Consider the following 8,926-nt stretch of genomic DNA (forward strand, 5'->3'; position numbering starts at 1 on the left):
TAAAAGTTAATATGAAAGAGTGAAATAGTCCTACTCTCCCAAAAAAAAGCAACATTTTCTATTCTATTATATTATACTGCTTCAGTTAACTTAATATAAACCAAAAAGAATTAAATACAAAATATGAAAGTGAAAGTGAACAAGGGGACATACTTACTTTTAATAAAACATTATAAGAATGTGGTTGTGTTTGTGAAATGCATTTCAGAAATCCAACCCACAATTTTGGCATTCTCCATACCTGTACACAACCACAAAATACAAAATATGCCCTTAAATTGTTAGATAATAACGTACCAATACTGTAAAAAGAAAAATAGCAAAAAACAATTTAAGGAATTCCTACTAGAAATGCATGTCCGATATGTCAATGTTTTCCCTAAAGATCTACTGTTTGGAAACTTGGTAAGATTCAAAATCTTTGTAGGTATGGTTAGCCATGTGATCAGTTACTCACGTACAATGTGTGTAAGCTTTTCCACCTGATCAACAACCTTTTGTTGATGCATTTTACCCATAATTTTATTTTCCTTTTAAAAAACAAAACCATAATTTTATTTTCATCCATGAAATCAATATTATTTAAAGATTTAAATATTAAAAGCATCATACCTGACAAATTTCTATCTATTTCATCTACTCTTGATTCTTGTTTTGAAGATTATCCACCATTGAAGCTTTTGCTAATGCAACTTGAGCAGTCCTTTCAGCTTCAAGTAAAGCAACTTCCTTTGAAATAAGATATGTGGAACTTTAAAGAGCATCGATGAACTCGTATATGTCTTCGATAACTGTCAGGTGAACAGAATTCACAGGCACATTTCTTACAAATCTGTCTTATTTGATTACCTCATTTCTATGAGCCAAAAAAGGCCAACCAAGGAGATCTACGTAAAAATGGTTAGAGTTAGACTTAGGAATGTACTTAATTACCTCATGTCTTATTTGATTACCTCATTTCTGCATCTAAATCTTCATTTTTTTAATGCAGATAATGTTGGAAGATAAGAAGATTTTATGAATACCTTGTTGATCCAAAGCGTGAATTAATTGTATCCACTACACATGGCTATCCCTAGTTCTTGAAAATGAAAAAGTAGGTTCTTTTCCAATAGCTTGTTTGATGAAGGTATCCAAGGATTCACTCCCTTCCTCTGCTTTTATTGAATCTACAGAACTACTTTTATTGCATCTGCAGAACTGGTGCCCAAAAGTTTTGAAACTGGCATCTATATTCACATGAGTTAGCATTGGTATAGACATATTAACAAAATAAATTTTGACAGGGCCTTCCTTGAGACTAGGTTTATTTCCCGGATGATTTCGTATATTCCTATAAAGTTGTCGATGCTCAGCAACAGAATGATGCACCATTCCAAAACTAGCAAACAAGAAAAAATAAGATTCATATTCAAGATTTAATAAAAAAAATCTGGTGTGAAAAGTTACCTCAACACACTTCAATTTATAATCAAGATTTCCAAACCATTGTGTTACTTCATATTCCTCACGAAGGTACTCGTATATTTGAGCATACTTTTCCTATCTCCAAACAATCTCTAATCTGAAAAATAACAACTAATAGTACATAAGCTGTCAATATCAAAGTTTCTCAGAACAATGTAATCAAGACCTCCCTACATATCCTCCATCAACAATGGCTTCTCCTTCACCATATAATCTGTTTACACAACCACACATGCTTTATTAAGGCAAGGGTATTATGGACCAAAGTGTTTGAAAAATAAAAGATGTTAAAGTTAAGTTAACTAACCATCTTTTCTTGTTTCTTGAAGCTGTCCAGAAGCATGTCTTCTTATAATGTCAAGCTAAGACTCCACCTCATGATCTTCAACATTAATGAACACAATAGATCCATATTGGAACACAACCATATAACTATGGGAGCTAGGGTTTTCTTCAACATCAGTGTGCTGCAGTAAAAACCTTTTATAAATTAGACTTTGTAACATATAGTTCTATAATGAAAAAGTGTGACAAAACCCAAACCATATGATATGAACTGAAATTGGAAAATCTGAGAGCGATATGGTTTGTTAAGCGTGAAGCAGGAGGAACAAAATGGCTTGATATCTCAACTTGCAGGCTCTTCAAATCAACACATAATAAAAATGATGTTTAAGATTCAAAACTATAATCAAGAACTACATTGATTAAATTTTATCGAGATTACCATTTGTGTAACAACCGGATTTTCAGGGACATTATTGTGTATGTTAATCTTGAGATTGAAGGAGGGACTCGACGAGTTGAGGGACCAACTCGCCGAGTCGAGTCGAGTTGCTCGCGTAGATTTAATGAGTGGACTCAACGAGTCAGAGGAGGGACTCGCCGAGTAGGTGCTGGGTAGAGAAACCCTAATTGTCCGGGTTTGTGACCTATTTAAAGGCCCTTATGGCCTTCATTTGCAGCCACACTTTCCCTTGAGAGACCCTAATCGATCCAGAGAGCATAGCGAGAAATAGGGAGCTAATTTTCATCATCTTGGTGCATTCTTGCAAGGAAGAAGGAGAGGGTTCAAGCTAAGCTGACTTGAGGGGCTCAGATCCTCTGCTATTTCATTCAAGGCTGCTGTTTAAGGTATGAATCCGTACCTATTTTCATATGAATAGTAGATCTCATGAATTTAGGGTTCTTTACCCTCTTTTAAGTTGAGTTATGGAATAAGTGAAGTCCCTTTGAGGCTTAGACATCAGATCTGGACCTTTAGAGGTCCAGAGAGTCCCAAGAACCTAGCTTTATGCAACCACATAAGAGTGTTGAGCCTAAGACACCATTATGGGGGGGGTCATTTTATCAAATAGAGCTAGATGTGTGAGGCATGGACATAAAGATCGAACCTTTATGTGATTAATGAGCCTTGTGAGCATAGATATGAAGCTTGGGAAAATATCTTGCACTAAAATGGTTTGAATGCAAAAGAGTCTGAATAGACTTGCCGAGTTGAGCCGCTGACTCGGCGAGTAGCCAGGGTTTGTCCCGATGAACTGAGTCAGGTGGTAACCCGACGAGTTAGGGGTTAGCTCGTCGAGTTGGAGCTTGCTGGGGGTTGCCATGAATCGACTGGACTCGACGAGTCTCCCGAGTGCACTCGGCGAGTCTGGTCAAAGCTGGAGTTGACTTTTGTTGACCTTACGGTTTGGTCAAGATGAGTGAAAGAGGTCAGGAAGGGTAGAATGGTCAAGATTTTCAAAAGAGATAAATTTTTCTAAAAATGAGAAAGAATTTAAGAGAAAACGAGTTGGAGCAGTGTGTACAATCAGCCAGAGCCTGAACGGTGATTTCCCAAAATACCCTTACTTTCGCGTTAAGAGATATTTATGAGATATTTTATGAGATATCATGCATGCTAAAGATAGGCTAGGTAATTCATAATTTAGGACTAGAGTGGCCTGATTTGTGATGCCTTAGCCTAGAAATTGCTGCTATCTGTGATTTGCTCTTGAGTATGTGTGGAGTAAGAGTACCCAGCAGGAATCCTTTGTAGAGTTGGATTGGAGTAGAGGAGTATTCTAGGAGAGATATCTAGATGAGCATTTGAGGAGTCTACTGAGAGAGTAGTCAGATGACCGCGTGGGGTAAAGTTGCTTGAGTTTGGTGATATCCTTTGAGCATGAGGAGAGCAAGTAGGTAATAACCTAGAGTGGTTTTACATGTTGGTAGAGATTATTCGATGCCCGAATGCTGCTTGCTTCGTGCTTTGTGGAACTCTTGATGATGGGAGTCAGGTACTAAGTGAATATGACGATATTCAGGAGGTAGATGGCTGGCATCATAAGGAGTTCTTCAGCAGCTCATGGCGGAGAAGTGTGAGAACCTAGGAAGAGCCTAGGAGAGGGTGTCCCTAGTCAGATGAGTACGCTGACAGAGTAGAGTATTTCGCAGAAGAGCGAACACGCATGACGAGATTGGTGATCGAGAAGGTTGAGCAGCTACTTAGGAACTTGGGGATGGTCCGTGTAGAAAGTATGGGTAGATGTGGCAGGTAGTATGGGCCCGTACTACTGAAAGTAGAGGACCCATACTCGATACAGGGAACATTTCGGAGGTTTTAAGTAGCAGATCGAGAGGTGATGTCATGGTTCGAGTACCATGATTTGTAGCAGCTCGAGAGGTGATTTCATGGTTCGAGTACGATGATTTGTAGCAGATCGAGAGGTGATGTCATGGTTCGAGTACCATGATTTGTAGCAGATTGAGAGGTGATTTCATGGTTCGAGTACCATGATTTGTAGCAGATCGAGAGGTGATTTCATGGTTCGAGTACCATGATTTGTAGCAGATCGAGAGGTGATGTCATGGTTCGAGTACCATGATTTGTAGCAGATCGAGAGGTGATTTCATGGTTCGAGTACCATGATTTGTAGCAGATCGAGAGGTGATGTCATGGTTCGAGTACCATGATTTGTAGCAGATCGAGAGGTGATTTCATGGTTCGAGTACCATGATTTGTAGCAGATCGAGATGTGATGTCATGGTTCGAGTACCATGATTTGTAGCAGATCGAGAGCTGATTTCATGGTTTGAGTACCATGATTTGTAGCAGATCGAGAGATGATTTCATGGTTCGAGTACCATGATTTGTAGCAGATCAAGAGGTGATGTCATGGTTCGAGTATCATGATTCGTAGTGGATTGAGAAGAGAGAACATGGTTCGAGTACCATGATTCTTAGCGGGTTGGGAAGAGAGAACATGGTTCGAGTACCATGATTCTTAGCAGATTCGGAAGAGAGAGAACATGGTTCGGGTAGCATAATTCATAGCAGATCGAGAGGTGGCCACATGGTTCGAGTACCATGACTCGTGGCGGTTAGTGATTCTGGTTTACCAGTTATTCAGTTGTGATTGGTTAGTCTGAGATCAGATGTGAAAGAGTATGGGGCCAGAGGTCCATGTTGAACGAGTTTCAATGAAGCAGACCTTGAGAGGGGGGGGGGAACGAGTTAGTTCCCGAGGGATTTTTGGTGAGATGCCAGTTGGAGTCGCAAGACTCAAAGAGGAATAGAAGATGGTGATTTATGGAGGATCACGGTCTGAATTGAGAAATCGGCCGATAAACGAGATGTCTCCTTCTGTGACCAGAGTTGTGCTAGTTCCATTTCCTGTGAGAAGCAGAATAGATATTGAGACTTTCGGTTTCTGAGCTTGGGGGTAGACCCTGTGGGGTAGCATCGGTTGCGATCTTTCACCAGAGTATCTGGGCAGTATGTCTACCGCAAGGTAGTATTATAGTAAGAGAGGAATATCAGTGGTGACTGAGACGATCAAGGACAAGGATATACCCTATCTGAGTATAGTAGGGAATGTGTTAGCGGCAGTGTCAGGTAATCAAGAGGAGCATTTTTGGGGCGGTGGTTTTCGTTGTCTGAGTTGTGTATCGACTATGAGAGTGAGGTCTCTTGATTTTATGATTATTCCCGCGTTGGGAGGATTTCGAGATTTTTGGTCGGAGATGGGATATTTGGAGATTTATTGGTTCCTTTGGGAAGGTCCTTGAGTGATTGCGTAGTACGTTTCAAGAGTCAAGTGTGACATACCTGGTGAAACAGTCTATGGAATAGATTGTTGGCATGCAAATCGGTGATGGTTCGAACCCTGAGTGGGGGAGATTTGGGTATTCTATTAAGGGGATCAACGATCCGTTCAAGTGCGGTAGAGAAATGATTACGAAGATCTACGGTGCGGACACATGAGGCCAGAGTTATTGGTGGTCAAGGCGAGGGCAGAGCGAGATAATGCATGTTGTACGTGTTAAGGAAAGGATGAGTGTCTCCATGGCAGGTGGCCGTCGGTCGAAGACCGTGTGGTGGCTAGTAAGGATAGTTTCGACGGTTGGGAATTTCTGGCTCAAGGTATGGGATTCTGAGCAATAGAGGAGGGACTTTCGGATGTCGTCAATATGTTCTGAGTCGTTGACAATTCTTCTGTGTTTCAATTGAGAGTTGGAATATTCCGAAGTTACGTGATGTGTGGCACGAAGATTAGTTGTGAATCCTGAAGGAATGTATTGTTGTATCTGTGTATGATACTGTAAGTAGGAGATCAGTGGTTGAGGTAGGACATCATGAGGTTCTGTGATGGTGTACCGAGGTATCCGAGTATGATGTTCTAAATTTCGGATTATTTTGAGACTTGAGTTATGAGATGACGAGTGGTGTATCAGGTGTCTACGGTTCCAGTGGGAGCCCTTTCAGCTAATTGACATCAAGCGGGATTATCGGAGAATGCGAATTGCAGCGGGAAAAAGTGTTTGTCCCGACAGTGGTCATCAGGAGTAGTGATGCTTTGCCTAGATGGGTGTGTGTACCTATCTATGCTGGGCCGCGTAAAATGAGTGAGTGAACACAGGGTGTTGTGATACTGCGGGGAGCCGTAGTACTCACTAGTCAGAGAAAGGGTGTTGTGATACTGCGGGGAGCCGTAGTACTCACTAGTCAGAGAAAGGGTGTTGTGATACTACGGGGAGCCGTAGTACTCACTAGTTAGAGAAAGAGTGTTATGATACTGCGGGGAGCCGTAGTACTCACCAGTCAGAGAAAGGGTGTTGTGATACTGCGGGGAGCCGTAGTATTCACAAGTTAGAGAAAGGGTGTTGTGATACTGCGGGGAGCCGTAGTACTCACTAGTCAGAGAAAGGGTGTTGTGATACTGCGGGGAGCCGTAGTACTCACTAGCCAGTGAGAGAGTGTCGTGGTGCTGCGGGAAGCCATTTTATTCATTTGTCAGAGCATGACACAGGAGTGTTCCTAGGCTTGAGTAGCCTTATCGGATTGAGTCTTGGGGGACCCGGTGGCCGGTCAGACCAGGAGAGGGGCGGAGGTCTCCATAATGGTCGGGAATCATTATATTCTGAGTCAGGCTGTGGAGACCGAAATCGGAAGGAATAGGAGAAGTGACGTATGCGTGGGTTGCGGGTCATGGATCGCGAGTGGAGTGTTTCGTTGGGACGAGTGGTTCCAATTCTGTGCCGGGCCAGACTCTCGAGTTGAGTTTGATTCTAGTGGTGTATTTTGTAGGCAGAATGAGATTCTGGATTCAGAGATGAATTTCATTTGGAAGGGGGTATTGTTTCCATCTGGTGTCTTAGACCTGAGTGGGTCAATTTGTTAGTATGAGAAAACCGCGAAATGCATGGAACTAATGAGTAGTAGACTGCAGAGGTCGAGAGTGAGTCGAATTCCGTATTCGCTTGAGGTAAAGCGAACTTCGTGACTTGTGTGTCACACTCGGCCGAGATAGTTGTATTGATAAGGAAGTCAGTGAGACGTTTTCGTACATGCAATAGGTAACCTTTGGAGGTTCAATTGCTGGGTCGGGAGATGACCTGGTGCTCAGTCTTGAAAGGGATATTGAGAAGGGAGCTGAGGTTTATGTCTGTCAGATGTCGGAGGACGCTTCTGAACAAGCATGATCATTTTTCGTGCCTGAGGTCAAGATGTTGAGGGGTCGTTGTTCAGAAGGGTTGTGATTGCAGTACAGTGGATGAGTTCTTGGTGTGATGTAATCCTTTCATTCCTTGGTATATGATTTGGATTGTTTATCATGTCTGGGACGAGTGATCGGTAGCCAGTTTTGGGCATGGACTTGTTTTTATCGGTCCCCACTAGCGAATCAGAGAGGTAGTGATTTATCGGGGTTTGTTATTCGAGGAGCGAATAACGTGGTGACATCTGGAGAGGGCGGTCTGGTTGTGTGTCAAGCTACTAGAGTTTCAAGATTCTTGAGGGTCAGAAGGGGCAGCGTAGTGGCAGATGGGTCTGTCCTTTTCCAGGGAGGAGTTCCTGTTCGGATTCAGGTGTCCAGAGAGGAAGATAGTTGTGTGGTATGAGATCCTTTCGATGGTACTGTTCGGTTATTGGATTAGATCTATATGTTGTTGAGGAGCGATTTCGAGGGCGAAATCTAATTCATGTGGGGGAGAATTGTAACAACCGGATTTTCAAGGACATTATTGTGTATGTTAATCTTGAGATTGAAGGAGGGACTCGACGAGTTGAGGGACCAACTCGCCGAGTCGAGTCGAGTTGCTCGCGTGGATTTAATGAGTGGACTAGACGAGTCAGAGGAGGGACTCGCCGAGTAGGTGCTGGGCAGAGAAACCCTAATTGTCCGGGTTTGTAACCTATTTAAAGGCCCTTATGGCCTTCATTTGCGGTCACACTTTCCCTTGAGAGAACCTAATCGATCCAGAGAGCATAGAGAGAAAGAGGGCGCTAATTTTCATCATCTTGGTGCATTCTTGCAAGGAAGAAGGAGAGGGTTCAAGTTAAGCTGACTTGAGGGGCTCAAATCTTCTGCTATTTCATACAAGGCTATTGTTTAAGGTATGAATCCATACCTGTTTTCATATGAATAGTAGATCTCATGAAATTAGGGTTCTTTACCCTCTTTTAAGTTGAGTTATGGAATAGGTGAAGTCCCTTTGAGGCTTAGACATCACATCTGGACCTTAAGAGGTCCAGAGAGTCCCAAGAACCCAGCTTTATGCAGCCACATAAGAGTGTTGAGCCTAAGACACCATTATGGGGGGGGGGGGGGTCATTTTATCAAATAGAGCTAGATGTGTGAGGCATGGACATAAAGATCGAACCTTTACGTGATTAATGAGCCTTGTGAGCATAGATCTGATGTTTGGGAAAGTATCTTGCACTAAAATGGTCTGAATGCAAAAGAGTCTGAATAGACTCGCCGAGTTGAGCCGCTGACTTGGCGAGTAGCCAGGATTTGTCCCGATGAACTGAGTCAGGTGGTGACCCGACGAGTTAGGGGTTAGCTCCTCGAGTTGGAGCTTGCTGGGGGTTGCCATGAATCGACTGGACTCGACGAGTCTCTCGAGTGCACTCGACGAGTCTGGTCAAAGCTGGAGTTAACTTTTGTTGACCTTAGGGTTTGGTCAAGATGAG

At 42.7% G+C, this 8,926-nt stretch overlaps 1 pseudogene; it reads right to left on the bottom strand.

Annotated features, from left to right (window-relative positions):
- Positions 1 to 204: 204 nt before the first annotated feature.
- LOC145140321 (protein RETARDED ROOT GROWTH, mitochondrial-like) lies at positions 205 to 2,124 on the bottom strand (annotated as a pseudogene).
- Positions 2,125 to 8,926: the final 6,802 nt, after the last annotated feature.

This window comes from Lactuca virosa, chromosome 9 (assembly GCF_052849685.1).
Source record: "Lactuca virosa cultivar CGN04683 chromosome 9, Lactuca_virosa_CGN04683_v6, whole genome shotgun sequence".
NCBI classification, from domain to species: domain Eukaryota; kingdom Viridiplantae; phylum Streptophyta; class Magnoliopsida; order Asterales; family Asteraceae; genus Lactuca; species Lactuca virosa.